This window comes from Palaemon carinicauda, unplaced genomic scaffold (genome assembly GCF_036898095.1).
Source record: "Palaemon carinicauda isolate YSFRI2023 unplaced genomic scaffold, ASM3689809v2 scaffold230, whole genome shotgun sequence".
Lineage (NCBI taxonomy): Eukaryota > Metazoa > Arthropoda > Malacostraca > Decapoda > Palaemonidae > Palaemon > Palaemon carinicauda.
The window spans coordinates 62,501-81,615 of record NW_027169921.1 but is presented as its reverse complement, the minus strand read 5'-3'; the positions used below and the strand labels follow the sequence as shown (position 1 = coordinate 81,615).

The 19,115-nt window shown below is 44.1% G+C and overlaps 1 long non-coding RNA gene across 2 annotated transcripts in view; it reads right to left on the bottom strand.

Annotated features, from left to right (window-relative positions):
- Window positions 1-19,115, bottom strand: part of LOC137636108 (uncharacterized) — a 61,470-nt gene that overhangs the window by 42,260 nt on the left and 95 nt on the right. For both annotated transcript variants that reach the window (XR_011042936.1, XR_011042937.1), the window contains exons 1-2: window positions 19,111-19,115; window positions 2,481-2,586 (exon numbers count right to left, since the gene is read on the bottom strand). The exon at window positions 19,111-19,115 is cut by the window's right edge and continues 95 nt beyond it. This is a non-coding gene — a long non-coding RNA (uncharacterized lncRNA). The remainder of the gene's footprint in view (window positions 1-2,480; window positions 2,587-19,110) is intronic.

Below are 19,115 nucleotides of genomic sequence, written 5' to 3'. Positions count from 1 at the left end.
TCTTCGTGATTCTCCTCTTGGTCTTCCCCGTGCTGACGAACAGCTGATTGATCTGGGGTCGAGCTCTTCTCATCCTTATGAGATATAACCTCATCTTCTTTAAAGGGCATAGTAAGAGTTGATCAGTATCGTCTGTTACTGTTCAGCGACTCTCAATCCGAAAGGGCCCAAAGCTAGGATTCTCTAAAAACGGATTTTTAGTCTTTGCAACAAACTCAGGGACGAAACCGAGTGTGATCTGCCACCCATCCCCTCGAATGGGTGATGACGTACGAAAGACAATGTAGCTCGCTGACTCTACCTGCAGAGGTCAGGGCGAAAAGAAAACCATCTTTGAGGTCACGTCCTTATCCAATGCTTGACGTGGAGGCTCATAAGGGGCTCCTTTCTGTGAATGTAAGACCCTGACAATGTTCCAAGGAGGTGGTCTAACTTTCGACTGAGGGCCAGAACGCTTGAAGTTCTGTATGAGGAGTGACAATTCCATCAAGGAAGAAATGTTAACTTGATTCAGTTCAAAGACAATGTTCAAGGCTGAACAAAAGCCTTTCACCACCGACACTGAGAGAGTTCCCCAACCTCCCCCCCGAAGGAACAGTAAAAACTCCGCTACTGCTGGAATACCGGCACTGAGTGGAGAGATACCACGTCAATAACCTCCACCACCAAAGACAGACCACTTCGCCTGATACGCCATAGATGACGACTCCCGGAAGTATCTTGCCATGCACATAGCAACCAGCTTCAAAAAGCCTCTCTTGTAGTAGTTGCTGGATCGCCTCCAGGTGTGAAGACCTAGTGATGGTATCGCTTGGTGAAAAATCTTCATGTGAGGTAGTCTGAGTAGCGCAACGCGAAGTCTCAGGAACAGGAGCTCGCTGGTTCGTTGTCTCTGGGTCAGCAACTGTAGAGCGCTTGCGCGCAATAGCGCACTGGCGCACAGGAGAACGTTGGCGCACAGGTGATACCTGGCGCTTAAGGGACTTTGCTACAATGTGAGCAAGTCCCTTTTGCCCCGAAGGGACCGTGGCCTGCTTGATCGCAGGATGCGTGGGCGACCACAGCGTGTCGGCAGCTAGGAAGGGCGACGGCAGGTCAGCAGGTCTGGCAGGAGTAGGAGATCGCGAACGATCAGCGGACAGGTCCAGGGATGTAGCTGGAAGGGCAAGTGAACAGCGACGAGGTTCCTCTGCAGCGGACTGCGGCGAAGGTGAGCCAAAGAGGGGCCTCCTAACACCCTTGTGAGGTGAAGGAAGGCGGCTACGGCGGAGGGGAAGGCAGGCCTTACGCCTTATACGCCCTCTGGGGGCAGTAGGTAGACTGTCGGCAGTCCTCCGAAGAGGAGTCTCTGTCAGTGAACTCCCCCGAGGGGAAGAATCACCTGCAGGAGAGACCGTTGGACTTAGTTCCTCCCTCGAAGGATGTTCGGAGGGGGGAGCTAAGCCTTCAGCTACATCAGCAACAGGAGCAGAGGTTTGAGATAACACGTCAGAAGCCTCTGCCACAATAACGTTGATGATAGACAGAGGATCAACCTCTGCTAACGTCGGTGACTGTTTTGACAGCTGCCCCTAACCTGATTATGTCAAACAGGGCTTCCTTGGAGGGCGAGCCCTGAAGCCCCAAGGAAGCCCAAAGCTGTAACAAATCATCATTAGCAACATTAGAAATTCAATCCTCCCCCAGGGGAGGGGGAGGAGCTGCCTCGCTATGGTAGGCAACTCCCTCTCCCAAACCCCGAGGTTGGTTAACAGAAATGCGGCCTACGCTACCAATCGCCTGCCTCTCGGAAGAAGCCAATCGAATGGGAGCTTTGGAGGAGGTTTGGGCTACAGAAGAAGAGTCCTTGGGGTTTTCTCTCTTCAAGGAAGCCCTTGAAGGAGAAATATCCCGTTTCGACTTCTTCTTCCGGCGCTGGGAAAACCTCTCTCACTGGGAGGTAGACCACTCCCTGCACTCACCACATACTTTATCTCTATCACACCGTTGGCAACTACAAAAAGGACATAAGGTGTGTGTGGATCTGTTTCGACCGCCAACATATAAGTCCCACAAGGGCGGTCAGGTAAGCCGGGACACTTCCGCATCGCAGAGGCCAACTTCCAAACACTCTGTCAAAAAGAAAAAGCAAACAAAGATTAATGGCTGTCAGTGTAGGCGAGGGTGATAGGAGACACGTCTGTATAGCAACCGAGCCGATAGCAAAGTGAAGCTCAGCACAGGTGTGTGTGTGTGAGGGGGGGGTGTAGTATACTACCCTTCCCTACCCCCTGCTAACTAGCGGTGGGGTAGTAAACCCTTGTTAAAATTCTAATGGCTTGTCATTTCAGCTACGCCGAAAGTAATTACCCATATTAAATAGCGTGGTTTGTATTTTAGTTACGGAACAAAAAGGTTTTACGGCATCACACTGTACAATATATCATCGATTAAAAACTTTTTATCAAAGTAAAATAATTCTAGTTAGTCCAATGACTTACCTTTATATACTGCAAGTGCATGACGAACTGACTTAAGTCATTGCCAATGGACGACAAGATGTGCTTCATCTCGATCTCGATCAATTTGTGTGCAAAGTTGATCCGCCTGAAATGAAACAAAAGTATCAGGAGAAAAATTCAATTGTTTGACTTCCCAAAAAGGAATACTGTATAAGAATAATACTTCTCAATAGGGTAATAAAAATCCTTTTACTTTTCAATAAGCATCAAAAGACCTTGAGCAAAATTTTACAAAATATCACAAATTATTAGTAATTTGTATTTTTCCAAACATACTTACCGAGAAACACTTTCATAGGAGTTACCTGGAACCTCCTCTCAAATGACCAGTGTTTTGCGTAGTTTACCCTACTCCCATTTTCTATAATGATAGGCCTAGCGGAGGAGAACGTGCCCTGAGGGCGATACTGAGCCAAGCCGCATGTTTCCCAGGTTGTAGGCTTCAGTAAGTTTTATGTAAGGAACAATACTAAAGCTCAGTGAGGCACAAGGGGGAAGGATGGGGGGGTCATAACTCGAAAGTGTTTCTCGGTAAGTATGTTAGGAAAAATACAAATTACTAATAATATGACAAATTCGAAGATAATTTGTACTTTTCCTAACCATACAAACCTTAGCTATTTACATTGGGTTTACCTTTTAGCGCAGCTGAAATGGCGAGCCATTAGAATTCAACGAGGGTGTATTACCCCCGCGCTAGTTAGCGGGGGGGTAGGGGAGTGGTAGCTAGCTACCCCTCCCCCCCCCCTCACACACAGATGAATGCTCACTTTCACTTAAGAGGTAGGACTTGTCTTGGGGGACAGGGCTGGCGGGCAAATATGTGTAAATAGCTAAGGTTTGTATGGTTAGGAAAAATACAAATTATCTTCAAATTTGTCATTTGTTCCGTAACCGAAATACAAACCACGCTATTTACAGAGGGTGACTTACCCCTTAGATAGGGTGGAAAGTCCCCAGCCATACTGGCTTTGGCTTTACCCGGGGACTCAGAATCCGAGTGAGTCGCACTCGAGAAAAGGAGTCCCTGCACCTCACAAGTTCCTTGCTCCGCAAGGAACCGTGTGGCCTATATAAGCTTGTGTGTGAAGGAAGAAGTGTGACCCGTCCTAGGCAGTTGACCTGGAGTTCCAGAAGGAACTCTGGGTTAGGACGTTCCCAATACCACCTCGTCAGGGTATGGGGGACGCGACAGTATTGACTCAATACTCGGAACACAAGGAAGCATGGTTTACCTGGAGAGGTTCGAGGTCAGCTATGCAGAGACCAGGATGCCGCCTCCCCGTAGAGGGGATGATGAAGAAAGAAATAAGGGCCAGACATACTTCTTTCGTTCATGCAGACTAAAACCTGATAACATTGCCCTCAAGCCTGAGGTTAGACCAGCTGTTGTGTAGCCACCACAAAGCGATAGAAAACGTATCGAGACTCCTGTGGGTCACGCCCTGCAGGAAGCGGGCTGCGAAGGTCATTAGACGCTTCCAGACTCCAGCTTGTAGCACTTGCGTCACAGAGTAGTATTACTCGAAGGCGAGGGACGTTGCGATGTATCCAACATCGTGCTGTAGGGCGACGTGACGGGGGAGGGTCTGGAGACAGGTCGAGATGAATGTCCTTGAGTCCGGGCTGAAGAGGTATACTGGTGACTCTCCCCCGTGTCCTCCTTGTGCTCCTAAATCGGCTGCAACTGAGGACAAACTGCAGCTGTTCCCAAAGCTAACCTCTCGATTCCTTTACTGGCAAGAAAGAGAAGGTCTTGGGACATCACACACAGAATGGAGACTCGAAATCTTGAAGGAATTGGACCGAAGGGCCGGGACCCCCAGATTCTGAGTCTAGCCAACAACTCAGGAGCGAACCTGAATGTTGCCTTCCCCTCTTCCTTAGAAAGGGGGAGTCGTACGAGACCAAGAAGATTGCTTACACACTGGCCGTGGCCAGAGTGAGCAGGAGACCCAAGGCGGAATACAATCCGAGGCCTGTCGTAAAGGGTCTTGAGAAGATCTCTTAAAGGACTAAAAGTCCGAGCCATGCTCCAAGTTGGAGGTCTTCCTCCGACTAGTTCAGGGACGATCGTAGCTTCGCATGAGCGAGGAAAGATCCAGCGGGCAGGAAAAAGTTATTCCTTTAAGCCTGAAGGTCAGGGAAAGGCTGAGCGACAGGCTTCATTGCCGAGAGCGGAAAGGAGTTTCCTCCCGCCGAAAGGCAATAAGACCATTATTGCTGGAGAAGAGGCCTCAAGGGAAGAGGTATATCTCCCACGGCACCAACCACCGAAGACTCTTCACTTTGCCTGGGAGACCCCTGCGGAGACTATCGCAGATGACGCGACCTCCGTACTGCAACTGTAGCGGGTTGTCTCTTCTTGAGGAGGAGGCGTAGTGTCTCCAGGCATGAAGCCGAAGCGACGCCCCGGTTCGGGAGAGATGTCGCAGTGTGGTTGTTTGAGTAGTCTGCGCCGTGGGAGAAGCTCTCCCGGGAGTTCCGTCAGGGGAAGCAGAGGGTCCAAAACCGTTCTGCGCATAGTCCCAGTGGAGCTCTCCCATTGAAAGGTTGACCGACAACCTGGTCTTGTTGAGACCCATTGTCCACAGACAAAAAGGAGGGAAGACGCAGGCGTCGAAGTTGTCCCACCATCACCGGAATGTATCTTGCCAGAGTCTCGGGGTCTGAGACTGGGGGGAAGAACAGCGGAAGCTTGAGGTTCCAAGCTGTCGCGATCAGGTCCCCCAGACCAGGACTTGCTGGTTACTCAAGGTCAAAGACCCCCAGGTACACTCTCTCTACGAGGCTCTGCTCGGATAGTCAGAGAGAACATTCCCCTGCCTGGAATGAGAGAGCCGATGGTGGTATTGAGAGAATCTCAATCATCCCGGTATCTCTACTGCAAGATGTGAAGGTGTGAAAATGCGTCCCCTGCTGGTTAGAACACGCCAGAATCATGAAGTCGACGCGTACAAGGCGACTCGGCAGGAGCTGTAGGATCTGTAGAGGGGACAGACTACGGCCCCTAAGCCTGCCTGAATGATGGAGAGGTATCCTTCAGGTCTTGGCCATAGGCCTGGACTGGAACATGCCCCCCCCCCCCTTCCTTTGACGAGTCCGAGAACAGCATCAAGAATGTGGGGAAAGGACGAGAATATCCACTACCATCAAGAGGCTCCATAGGTCAACACCCATTGCAGGTCTAATAGTTCCGCTGGTCCCATAGGGGCCAGGAAGTCCGGTTAAACGTTGCCTGAAACCACCGGAACTTGGACCGCCCCACATGGAACTTATCCTGAGGCGACCGTTCGGACTATAGACGGGTCAATGAAGAAAGGAGAACTAGGAAACGTTCCAAGGTAGGGCTGAAAGCTCTGCTTGACTGAGAACGGGTACTGCGACTCTCCTCAGTCTTGCCACAGTCAACTGAAAGGAAGGCTCGGAGGATGTAGCAACAGAATCTGGCGTCCCCAGGTGGTCACCCATCCAAGTATCGACCAGAACCGACGTTGCTTAACCTCGCTGGACGGACGAGAAGAGGGGTTTCCAACGTGGTAAGGCCGTTGACTCAATATCATGGCCAGATACTCCAGATGTTGAGGCAGAAGAAGAGAAGGTTCCAAGCAAAATACCATGAACCCACACTCATGGTAAGCATCCGGAAGCTTGTCCCGGCGCTGAAGAAGGTCGAACCCGAGCCTACCGGAGTTGACCAGCCCTCCAAAAAGCAGAGGAGGCGGAAGCCTGCACCTGAGCGGCCATGAGGAAAGCAAGGAGAGTTCTCTGGGGAAAAAAACCTGCTATGCCACGGCGGGATAGCCACACTGCATCATAAGCAGGAATACTTGCAGTCTAGGCTGAATTCGACGAGCTCCCTGGAAGATGGATGGAATGGAAACTGAAAGTACCCTTCAAAACTAGAGGAGCATAGTACTAGTGAGATCAATATCGGGCAGCGTGCAGGCAGGTTGCGTGAAATCAGTCACCAGGTGATGATGAACCTTGTCCGCAATTATGAATATGCAATGGAACATTTTGAGGATTGTACGAGTGCTAATAGCAGTCTGTGGAGGTCATGTGTTCATGTTCCCAATCGTGCATGGATGAGGAGAAAGAACAGCTGATTTGTGATCATGTTCCTTATCATGCAAGTATGTGGGAACATTTCCCCTGATCTTAGAATCAAGAGGAGACCGATCCCAACTGATAATCGTATTCCTGAACATGACCACACGAAAGAAAATCTTGTCATTTAATCAAGCGTAAAACTGATTCAACATCTAGTTCGGACCCCTTGTACTCAAGAAAAGTAAAATATCGCCACTCTTACGAGCGAGGAGGCAACTCATAGTTCCTGATCAAGTGTACACATGGGAACATCTTCCAATGCCCCATGAGCCACAAGGAGACCCATGCTTGTGTTCCTGGTAGCGTGGATGCATGGAAACTGTTTCCCGGACCTGCAAGGAGACAAAGGATCGTATTCCTGAAAGTGATTACATAAGAGAAAGTATGACCAATCGCTGGTTCCTCTCACCTAGAATCCTCTCTCAAACAGAAGCAATGAAACCTTACTACAAGTCATCTTCCTGCCCTTCAAAACTGAAGTTTCTTTAGGGAGTGAGACAGCAGTGTTCCTCAAGTGTCCAGGAAAATGTCTAGAAGTGCAGTTCCCGTCATCCTGATAAACAGTGCGAGGATGTTCAGGCTAGTACAAGACCAAGCATTAATAGCAGAACCGCAAGCCCCTGACTTGCTCACCATGACACCTTATCAATTTAGATTACTTCTTGGTATCAAGAAGTAATCCAAACTGATAAGGTGTCACGGTATGCAAGTCAAGGCTTACGGTCCTGCCTACATGGCTGAGGACTATGAAGTGCTTAGTAGAAGATGATGAATGGAGAAGTACTGAATTAAAAGCTCAAGATAAAGATCACTGGCGAAATCTAACCGAGGCCCTTTACGTCAATAGGCGTTGGAGGAGATGATGATCCCAATACTTCTTTCTCTCTCTTGCATGAGGAAAGAGAGATCAGTTATCACAGATAAAGAAGGGTAGAAAGACTGATCCCTTCATCTCTACCTACAGTGTGCACGCTCAGTCCGAAAGGAGATCCAGCACTGGTAAAGCAAGAGTAAAATCCTATACTGTGTGCCGAGACACTTTCCTAGTCTGGTTTGGTTCTTGGTACCGTACAATCCCTCTCAGGTGTGAGGAGTCGGAGTCTTCTGCGAGCCCTTTGTAAATCTCTTTTCCTGGCTTCTTCAATGATATCTTCTTCTTAGAAGTTGTGGAATAATGAGTTATGACAGGTCAAATCTGGCAGGCAAGCGGCATGCGCGCCACCTAGGGGTACAAAAGGTAAACAGGGAAATAAACAGATTCACGAGGGAAGCCACAGCTACCGGAACTGTTATACTACGATGATCTTGGGACTATTATCATGATCTATTTGTAAGTAATAGCATAAGAAGGTGCATCATTATTATGAGCCCAGAGGGGTCATTATATGTATATTGCAGGCTACATAGCAACCAGATGAGAGTCACACATTTGGATAGGCTAATCAGGGGCACATTTTACAGTTCTCCCAATGAGTAATTTCATGCAGGTCTGGCAGTAAATATAAGCACGCATCACAATGTACATACATAGATTAGTATATATGACAGCACATATCCCAAATCCATGCATGCCACAGGAAGGTCATATTTATGTGTAACTATATGTAAATAGCAAGATGGCCTATCACAGGTATGGTAGCCCATTTTATCTTATATCCATTACAAGTGTAATTACATGCATTTATTTTTTCAGCTTCAAACATTCGTTGCATGTACAGCTCAAACCTGTCACTCATGAGAAACTTCAGGACAACATCCAGATTCCAGGCTGGTGATTCAAGTTGACGCTCCTTAGAAGTCTCAAAGGATTTGAGAAGGTCTCGAAGGTCTTTGTTTCTGGAGAGGTCCAAGTTCCTGTGCCTGAAGACGGTCACTAGCATGCTCCTGTACCCTTTAATAGTAGAGGAATAAAACTTGCGTTTTCTCCTAAGGTCTAACAAGAAGTCAGCAATTTGGGTCAGAGATGTAGTGGAAGAGGATACTGAGTTAGTTCTGCACCAATCTCGAAAAACCTCCCATTTGGACTGCTAGACCTTGATAGTAGAAGTCCTCCTTGCTCTAGCAATAGCCTTAGCTGCCTTCTTAGAAAAGCCTCTAGCTCTTGCGAGTTTTTCGATAGCATGAAGGCAGTTAGACGTAGAGCTGGTAGGTTTTGATGGAACCTTTCCAAGTGCGGTTGTCTGAGTAGATCTACTCGTATTGGCAGACTTCTTGGTATGTCTACCATCCATTGAAGTACCTCGGTGAACCATTCTCTCGAGGGCCAGAGGGGAGCTGCTAGAGTCAATCTGGCTCCCTCGTGAGAGGCAAACTTTTGTAATACTTTGTACATACAGGACTTTGAATGGAGGGAACGCGTATACGTCCAGGTGAGACCAGTACAGCAGGGAAGCATCCATGTGGACTGCTTCTAAATCTGGCACTGGGGAGCAGGAGGTCTCTAGCCTCTTCGTTTTGGAGTTTGTAAAAAGGTCGATGGACGGACGACCCCAAATCCACCATAGTTTCTTGCAAACATCCTGATGCAGAGTCCATTCCATGGGAATAACTTGGTTTCTCCTGCTGAGGCTGTCTGCCAACACGTTCTCTCCTTGGATGAACCGTGTGAGTAAGGTTACATTCCTTTTCTTTGCCCAAACTAGAAGCTCCCTTGCAGTCTCGTAAAGGGACTTCAAGTGTGTTCCGCCCTGCTTGGATATGTATGCCAAAGCTGTGGTATTGTTGGCGTTTACCTGCACCACCTTGTTTAGAACCGAACTTTTGAAACCTTGAAGGGCCAACAGGACTGCTAACAGCTCCTTCTGGTTGATATAGAGGCTCTTTTGATCTTTCGTCCACAGACCCGAGCTCTCCAGCTTACCCAGTGTTGCTCAGCACCCCAAGTCTGAGGCGTCAGAACACAACACAAGGTCTGGGCTCCTTTGCTCCAGTGAGAGACCCTCCTGAAGTTTGATTGGGTCGTTCCACCAATGGAGGCAACTTTTTACAGACTCTGGAAGTGGAATACTTTCCGTCTCTAAACCCTTCTCCTTGTCCCAATGGTAATTGAGGTGAAACTGAAGAGGGCGGAGATTTAGTCTTCCTAGGGAGACAAACTGCTCCAGTGAGGAGAGTGTTCCCAGCAGACTCATCCACTGTCTTACCGAACATTTACTTTTTTTCTAGGAAGAGACGAAGCTTTAGGAGGACTTGTTCTATCCTTGTAGGAGAGGGAAAAGCCCGAAAAGCTAGACTGTGAATCTCCATCCCTAAATAAAGAATCTTCTGGGATGGAATCTGTTGGGACTTCTCTATGTTGACAAGAAGACCCAGTTCCCTTGACAATCTCAGTGTCATTCATAGATCCTCCAGACAGAGGTTGAAGGAAGACGCTCTGAGTAACCAGTCGTCCAAGTACAGGGAGGCTCTGATACCTGATGAATGCAGGATGCTCGCCACATTTAACACCAGCTTCGTGAAAATGAAAGGAGCAGTGCTGAGGCCGAAACACAGGGCTCGAAACTGGAAGACTTCTTTCCCGTAAACGAACCTCGGGTAACGTTTGAAACTCGGATGTATGGGGATATAAATATAGGCGTCCTGGAGGTCCGAGACCATCCAGTCGCCCTTTCTTACTGCTGCTAGCACAATTTTCAAAGTCTCCATCGAAAACTTTGCTTTCTGAATGAAAGCGTTGAGGGCACTTACATTCAGGACTGGTCTCCATCCCCCTGAGTTTTTGGGGACCAGGAATAGGCGGTTGTAAAATCCTGGTGACTGTAAGTCCTGTACCCTCTCTACTGCCCCTTTCTGCAACAAGAGGGATACTTATAGCAGCAATGCCTGCCTCTTTGAGTCCTCTTGGTATCTGGCAGAGAGATCTATCGGATCTTGAACAAGAGGGGGTTTCTTTATGAAAGGGATCTTATAACCCTCCTTCAGCAAAAGAACGGACCAAGGGTCTGCTCTCCTTCTCTCCCAGGCCTGCCAGAAGTTCTTCAGTCTGGCCCCTACTGCTGTCTGAAGGCAAAAGCAGTCCGATTCTGCTTCGCCCAGCTCTAGATCCCCTCCTTTTAGCTCCTCTTCATCCTCTTCTTCCGTTGGATCTGGGGTAACTGATACATATACGTTTCCCACCAAAATATATTTAAAGTTGTAATTAGTACTTTATCATTGTATCCTTGTTTTGTAATTGGATTGTTATCCTAAGTTGTTAACAAAGAGTTCTGCTTACATCTCTGGTCTAAATATTATGTTAGTTACTAATAAACCGTTAAACAGCTAACGTCTCTTGAATACCTGCTTATCATTTGGTAGCAGAGCGTCCGATCTGAATTGTTTTTTTACATCAGGAAAGTTTATACAACACACACTGCCGGTTTCCATAACTTCAAAGCATCAAGAAAAGTTTCTAGTGAGTTTAATGTGGAATGCTGCAACGTAATATCATGACGATGGAGTAGACTTCCACCTTCACCGCCGGGATGGGGGGATTTTCAAGTCAGCTGGCAGATTCTTATTTGTTGTTTTACTTGTTGGATTCAAGTATAAAGCATGATACCAATACATCCCCTACATTGAATATTTGCTGAAGGAAGACTCAGGAATGACGGATGGTTAACGAACGTGAGCCCAGAGGATGAGATCTTCGTTTGGCTGAATTGCAAGTACTTTATGTATGCTTAGGTCTAAACTTGGAGCTGTGTATTGGCGCTGGAAGCACATCATGAGGTAATGTCTGTAGTGGAAGAAACTTACCGAAGTAATGCTTTCACGGAGAAACACGATGATTGTAATGCCAGTCTTTACGTATAGAGAATAGCTGTGAGTAGACTATGGAGGAAATCGAATGATTCGGAAATGTTGATATAGAATGGCACCAAAGGCCTAGTTTCGCATTTTTTTGTTATTCCCGTAGTTGATAACTTTTTGTTTTGCAATTGAACTTGATACTGTACTTCAAATTTAGCTGTAATTTTTCATTCTTTCACTTATTTATATATATATATAAAAAAATCACGTTTTGCTTTTGAGATTATATTTAAAGTTTTAATTTGTCATTATATTAACACATTGAGTATGTTTGAATTCATAGTTTTTACTATTGAGGTGGGGATTGATAATTTTACTGAAATTAATTATTTGCTCAGTATGGCTTGGAATGATCCTAATATCCCTGGTGGCGGTCTTTAGATAAATAAATATGTTTTCATTTGATACCACTGGATACAAAAATGATAACGACCTTGCTAATGATATTGACAACCTTTTGAATTTCGGAGAAATAAATAAGGTTACCGGAGAATTTGATTTTGTGAAATGTAAAACTTGTAATGGCCCTCTCTTTGGTCATATTGGTACGGAAGATGATTGTGCTAAGTCGAAATCAAAGATATTCAAGGATAAGGACGTGAAGATTTTAATGGACCATTTCAGAAATTTGATCTGTTTTAAGTACAAGATGCTCACAATAGATAACAGAACATCTCAAACTTACCGTGACGCATGCGAGGAAAATATGGAAAATAGACTTAATTTCATTATGCACATGGAGTCAACACACAAGTCTAAGGTTAGTGATCACAGAGTCAACGGCTCTGCTGATTCTATTAGCTCGGGGCCAGACTTAACAGATGTGTTAACACAACAAAATGATATTCTAATAAAGTTACTGGAAAACACTTCAAAAATGAAATCTTTTCCAATTACAACTCAGATTACAAAAGCCAAGTTTCCGCCCATTTGGGTTGGACAAACTTTTGAGAGATTCAGAATTGAAATTGAGGATTGGAGCAGTAATAACAAAGATAGTGAGTACAATAAGTATAACGATTTAATTGAAAGCTTGAAGAAGAACGAGAGGGTTAAGGAATATGTGATTACAGTTGTAATCGATCGTACAGCTAACAGCACTTTGAAGACAGTAAAAACTATTTTAGAGGTTTTGGCTGAGAAATATGCGAAAACTAAGGCTGAAAAGTGTAATGACATTATGAAGATTATCGCCTTTTCTACAGATAAATCAGAAAGTTGCGAGAAATTTCTTGATAAGTTTGAAGGTTTGATGGCTGAAGTATCAAGAGAAAAAATAAATGCTTGTCTTAATTATGTAATGAGTTTGTCAACGATGAAAAAAGCTCATGAAGGAGGTAAAATAACCTCGGATGAGAAGACTCACCTTAAAGAAGTTATTGAACATGGAGTGGAAAGGAAACCTCTTGATGAAGATGATGTTGCTACTAGATTGAAGATGGAGTTTAAGAAGCTGAAAATAGAAAATAATAGAGATTCGACATCAGATATATCTTTAAATACTTCTACATTTTACACTAATAACAGGAGTCGTTACCAAGAGTGGAAAAAGTTTAAAGAGCTACCGAACTTTAACAGATATAGAAGATCCACTTCAAATCCTGGATTTTGGAGAACTGCATCTGGTAACTATAGAAGAGGTCCTTCTAGAACACCATCTCGGTCATCATCAAGAACGTCATTTAGATCGGCCTCAAGACCACGTGACAGTTCAGCAAGGAGATTTGACAGATCGTCTTCGAACTTTAAATCACAATCAGAAATGAAAGTTGATGAAAGACTGAGAAATCTTGAACAAGGCAATGAGAAACTTATGAAGGAAAGGAAAGAGTTAAAAAGAGATAATAAAGAAGGCAAATACTGTTAGATTTGTAGCTGAATAAAGCAGGGAGATAGTAATTGATCACACTATGGATGTTCATTTCACGAAAGAAGTTGATGAAGTGGAAGCAATGATTGTTGATACCAGGTGCCCAAAAACTCTAGTTGGAAGGAAATGGCTAGACACAGCTTGGGTAATTACTCTTTGGAAAAGCTCTTAAAGATTCAGTGAATCTTCCTGTCAGATTGTTTACTGATTCTAGGCCTTTGCTGGAATCAATTGGTAGTACAAAGCAGGTGGAGGAGCGATTGCTTCGTAATACAATAACAGATTTGAAAGAAAAGTTGGAAGATAATGCTGCTGAATCTTATAGCTGGCTTGAGACATAAGAGATAATCGCAGATATTTTGACAAAGGAAGGTAAATATATCCCAGAAGTGCATAATATCTTTATTGAGAACAAATTTTGTCATGCTAGAAATGAGAAGAATCTGGTGTTATATGTCAATGGTGAAATTCGCATGAGAAACTTTATTTGATTTGTTATCAGTTGTTCAAAATTTTATGAGGTTAAAATGTAAATACAGTAGTTAATTTGAAACCTGCATGGTCCAAGCCTTTAATGAGTACGCCATATATGAGTCCATGAATTTTATGTTGAAGAAATTCTATTTGTTAATTAAGAATTTTGTTTACTTTTGTTTAGTGTAATCTATATTTGTTCCATTCCATATATGTTTTTAGTGACTTTCATTTTTTGGGGGGAAGTCACTGTATGTCATGATTTTGAAAAGTCAATTATTTTATTACAACAAACTTTTTTATTCTCAATTCATATATTTATATTTTGCTTTACTTTTTGTAAAAATCCAAGCAAACAGAGAAGGGAGGAAACATGATACATATACGTTTCCCACCAAAATATATTTAAAGTTGTAATTAGTACTTTATCATTGTATCCTTGTTTTGTAATTGGATTGTTATCCTAAGTTGTTAACAAAGAGTTCTGCTTACATCTCTGGTCTAAATATTATGTTACTTACTAATAAACCGTTAAACAGCTAACGTCTCTTGAATACCTGCTTATCAGTAACCTCTACTGACGGGTCTACCTCTGCGGAAACAGAAATGGAGACAGAGGCGCAAACAGCAGTTCAGACTTCTGACAAGTGGTGACACCCAAGGAAAGGAAAGAACACATCTGTGCTCTTTTCTTAAGCACTCCAGCCGTAAAAAGAGCAGCTAATTCATTAGAGCCATCTCTAACAGCTTTGTCTATACAAGACATTTTCTGAATAATTCTGTCCGTGTCAGAATTCTTGAAAGCCGCAACTTTCTTCCCCAAGGCTCCCAGAGTCCGATCGAGGAAGCTGAAAACCTCGAAGGCTCTGAAGACTCCTTTGAGAAGATGGTCAAGTTCAGAAGTTGTCCAGTAAAACTTAAGTCCGTCGCATGGCCAACCGACGAGAAGAGTCTACAAGGCTTGAGAAGTCGCCCTGGGCAGAGGCAGGAACTCCCAACCCGAGAACTTCTCCTGTCTCATACCACACGCTTGACTTGGAAGCTAGTCTAGCAGGAGGGAAAGAGAAGCAGACTTGCCAAGATCTTTCTTGGACTGCAGCCAGTCTCCCAACAGTCTTAAGGCTCTTTTCGAAGATCAAGAAAGAACCATCTTGGTATAAATAGGCACCTGAGCTGCCGACCCCAGGGTAAACTCTGAAGGGGGGAAGCGTGGAGCAACAGGAACGAAGTGATTAGGAAAAACTTCCGTAAACACTTTCATGATTTTCCTAAGATCCAAAGAAAGCTGTCCAAAAAGCCAGCCGAGGAAAGGTGTTCATCAACCTCTTCCTCAGACAAGAGACCAACCGAAGTAGCGATGTCTTTGTGGGCCTGACTTTTAACTGCGCGACCTTGACACTTGGCATCACGTTTGACAGCCTGACATTCGGCATCAACTTGACGCTTGCCGTCATGATCAATTTGACGTTCGACGTCACGTGATTGGCGCTCAACGTCACGTTTAACTTGACGTTTGGCGTCACGCTTAACTTGACGTTCGGCGTCACTTTTAACTGCATGGCGAACGCCTTCACACGCTTCTACGTTCGCTAGAAGCTCGGCTTCACGCCTGGAAGCTTGACGTTTGCAGTTAAGCTTATCGGAGTTACGACGTCCAAGCTGCGAAGCTTCCTGACGTTCGGGAAATTGTTGAGTTACTCCTTTATCAGTAGAGTGAAACGACTGCATAAACGAAGAGAGCTTAAGCTGCATGTCCTGTAACAACGACAACTTAGGATCAACTTGCAGTAAAGTTGGAGCGGGAGCGTCAGCAACAAAATCGCCTTCTTCATCGCTCGTGTCACGCGACAATCGCCCAGAAGACGCCACCCAGTCAGACGGTAGCGGCGGAGCATGAACAGACGGAATAACAGATTCCGGATCTTGTTCAGCAACATGCTGGGCTGGACGCTTAACAGAGCCAGACGTTCTAACAGGACGTTTGGCTGGAGATCCTTCTTCAGACGAAGGAAAATGCTCTGGACTGTCCCAATGACTACAGCCAGGCGCTTGAGGCAATAAAACGCGACGCTGATCCACTGCAACCATTTTCCTCTTGAGAGGTTTAGAAACTTGACGCCAGTCACGATTCAACTGCTTGCTGACTACTGCATCATCCGACGATGAGGTAAACTCAACCTCACCTTTCCCATGGTGAGGGCAAACGTCCTGTGAAACATCATCAGGAACGCTTGAAGGGACTCCTGCTCAAGCAGCTATGCCTCTCGTTCCCTTTCGCCGATCGACAGTCCTCCCATGGGTAGGGGAGCTTGAAAGAGGTCTAAGGCTGGGTGAACGACAGGTTCGAGCAGTCTCATCCTCCACAGCACTGAACACATTAACCGCACTTTTAGCACTAATACTGGCACTTTTAAGTTGATTAACCTCAGACATAAGTTGATTCTTGTCCGTAGTAAGCGACTCAACCCTAACACCAAGGGCTTGAATCGCGATCATCATGTCCTTAAGTGTAGGCTCAGTGGTAACAGAAGGGGGATCATGAACTACCACTACAGGGGAAGGAATAGGTTCAGTAACATGGGAAGAGGATAATTCTCTAGATCGAGAAGAACTACGTCTAACTCTATCTCTCTCTAACTTACAAGAGTAGCAGTCGAAATCCAGCCACTCACTCTCAGACAATAAAAGGCATTCATCACATTTATCCATTAATTGACAAACTTTACCTCTACATTTAGTACAAATGGAGTGGGGATCGATAGAGACTTTAGGAAGGCGGGTTTTACAGCCTTTCATACACTTTCTATAAACTGGGGAAGGGTCAGCCATTTTGGAAAAATTAAGAGATCAAAAACAAGCAAAGGTCAAAGTTAATCTAAATCAAAGAAGGTTCAAGAGAATCTGTAAGCAAAATCCAATCAAGCGAAAGCCAATAACCAAAATCTGTACATCACCAAAGATACAGCAAAAATCCCGGTTACAACGAGCGAATATTCCAATGATGTCGCCAGCATTGGCGGCAGGGAAGATCTGAGGATTCATGGAATGGTTACAGTTACCTGGCGAGTGGTGGCGCTAGTAGTACACTTAGCTACCCAACCTGCGATTGCCGCGAGTTTTTAATTTCTGCCGTGACGTCAGGGACTTAAGCTATACTGTATATATTTCCACCGGCAAAGTCAAATGTTTAAAAACAAGCCTTTTCTTCTCTTTATATTACCTTCTTGGATGTATAATAAACCGATGAAAAAATACGCTAATTATCCATATCCTACACTAACGGTATATTTTTCATTTATTTGTTGACATTCTACGGGTCGGTTGTAGTCGGTCTCGTTTGTTTGTACATAGCAGTTTTTGACCTTCTACGCATAAACTCCTCCCACCTGCGCATAAACTCCGCCTCCACCAATAGGATTACTCCTTCTCTTATAACTCCTCCCCATTTTCCCCTACATCTTTTTACCTGCCACATTCAAGTATTCTACTTCAAGTATTTTACTTGATCCAGTACAACTATACCATTCCTTTTATGTAATACTGTATCCACATATACATATTATGTTTGACCCAAGAATTACACGTTTTATTATCCAATATCTTATAAAATCCCCTCATTTTATATTCCCATCCAATATTATTTATCATGCTATATTACTTTTATAGATTTTGTTATTACCTTCACATGCCAAAATTTCACTTAAATACTTTGCTCTGGAAAAGTTTCCCATTCTAGATCATTCATGTTTACTCTCTAGACTTCGTTGTTTTTCCCGTTAACCAATCACGAACCCTTACGTATGGAAAGTTTGCACAGGGGGGTTAATATTTCCCAACCCCCTTCCCTTACCTCTTCAAGTGATCTCTCCATACACCTTCTAACAAACCCTTTAGCGTGGAAACCTTTGCCCAAGTCAGGTCTTTGTTAGTTCAAGTGACGTCTTTCTGCGCATTTTACAATATAATTCATAGAAACGTTTACAGTGTCCCAAGTGCCGTTCGTGTCTATCATACAGGAAAGATATTCACGCCTGTTACTGCAATATTGAAACTAAGATAACTAAGACAAAGAAGAAACGGTGATGTGGATATACAGAAGTTAGGACGTCACAGTCACAACACCCCGGTGACCCACAAGCTTCGTCGTCCCGATCATAGAAGTAGGTCATTAACTTCTTTAATTTTAATGTTAGTTTTATTAATTTTTTAGCGTGCACAGCTCAACATTACCGCTTGCCAGTACATACAAGCTCGATGTTTTATTTTCATGCTAGTGAAGCGAGCCAGTAGCGGAACAAGAACCATTATATTTAGCGTTGCTAAAGTTAGCATGCGCAACTCAACATTACCGCTTGCCAGTACATACGAGCTTGATTTTTTTGTTTTCTGGCAAGCGAACAAGAGCCATTATATTCAAACATTTTAACAGAAAATATGTTTTCCTCTAATAAATAATGTGATTTGACTGGTTTTTACCTTCATTTCAACCTCAACAACAACAACCAGTTCGGCTATTGAAGTCAGTGGAACTGGTTGTTCTGTGTGTCTGCGGTTGAAATGAAAGTAAAAACCGGTTAAATCACGTTATTCGCTACAGGAAAACATTTATTTTGTTCGAAATACTACCCTGTAATACAGTAAAACTTTACCTCATTTTCAAAGTAAATAGACATTTCTCTAAAGGAAACGAAAATAGACATTTCTCTATAGGAAACACCTGTTTTTAGTAAAAAAGCTTCTCCTGTCCATAACTATAATAAAACCCCATTTAATTATTATGCTAAAAACAGACCTAGGATGATTTGGCATTGGAAAACAGTTAAATTAATTATATTTCCTGATATAAAAAGACATGACCTAACCTAAAGTAACCTCCATTGAAGCCTCAGTAATCTCTCTTAGGATTAGTTGGTGGGTGTGTCCACTATTCTACAAACTATCCAAATCCTTTGAATTACATACCATCTTAATAACCTTCTTTGAAATTAACAATCAATTACAGTAAAATTGCATATCAGAATATAAAAACTTCAAACTTTATAAATACTTATGGGTAAATTTGTTATGGTACAATCAAGCCAATCTTATGAATTCCAAGTATGCCTTACCTGGTAGGCTACCAATAATTAAGATACCTTTGCATTACCGTATGACCTGCATATCTATGTTAATCTCATCATTTTTAACCTGCATAGACTAACACGCAGGTTATGCAGTTTAACATATCGCTCATAAGAAGCCTACCTAGAGTAGCTACGGGTATGAAGGTCCAATGCAGTTTTGGCCTTCAGTGTAGTTTTCAGCCAGTTTAAGCTTAGTTCATCCCTCACAAAAGGTTTCTTTTTAATATATTCTACTTACTTAGA